This window comes from Arachis stenosperma, chromosome 4, assembly GCF_014773155.1.
Source record: "Arachis stenosperma cultivar V10309 chromosome 4, arast.V10309.gnm1.PFL2, whole genome shotgun sequence".
NCBI lineage: Eukaryota > Viridiplantae > Streptophyta > Magnoliopsida > Fabales > Fabaceae > Arachis > Arachis stenosperma.
Window position 1 is genome coordinate 105,393,518 of NC_080380.1, and position 665 is coordinate 105,394,182.

General features: G+C 42.4%; 1 non-coding gene across 1 annotated transcript; it reads left to right on the plus strand.

Moving 5' to 3' along the window:
• Nucleotides 1-200: 200 nt before the first annotated feature.
• Nucleotides 201-304, plus strand: LOC130978809 (small nucleolar RNA R71). The gene has a single exon (XR_009086422.1). It is a non-coding gene; the product is annotated as a small nucleolar RNA R71 (small nucleolar RNA).
• Nucleotides 305-665: the final 361 nt, after the last annotated feature.

Consider the following 665-nt stretch of genomic DNA (forward strand, 5'->3'; position numbering starts at 1 on the left):
TCTGACTTGTCCCATTGTTCACAGGATTCCTTTCAGAAGTGTACATGAATTGGTTATTTGCAACCATTTCAATGAGCTCTTGAGCCTCTGTAGGCGTCTTCTTCAGATGAAGAGATCCTCCAGCAGAGCTATCCAAAGACATCTTGGATAGTTCAGAGAGACCATCATAGAAAATACCTATGATGCTCCATTCAGAAAGCATGTCAGATGGACATTTTCTGATCAATTGTTTGTATCTTTCCCAAGCTTCATAGAGGGATTCACCATCTTTCTGTCTGAAGGTTTGGACTTCCACTCTAAGCTTACTCAATTTTTGAGGTGGAAAGAATCTTTGCCAAGAAGGCATTGACTAGCTTTTCCCAAGAGTCCAGGCTTTCCTTAGGTTGAGAGTCCAACCATATTCTAGCTCTGTCTCTTACAGCAAAAGGGAATAGCATCAGTCTGTAGACCTCAGGGTCAACCCCATTAGTCTTGACTGTGTCACAGATTTGCAAGAATTCAGCTAAAAACTGATGAGGATCTTCCAATGGAAGTCCATGGAACTTGCAATTTTGTTGCATTAGAGAAACTAACTGAGGCTTAAGCTCAAAGTTGTTTGCTCCAATGGCAGGGATAGAGATGCTTCTCCCATAGAAGTCGGGAGTAGGTGCAGTAAAGTCACCCAG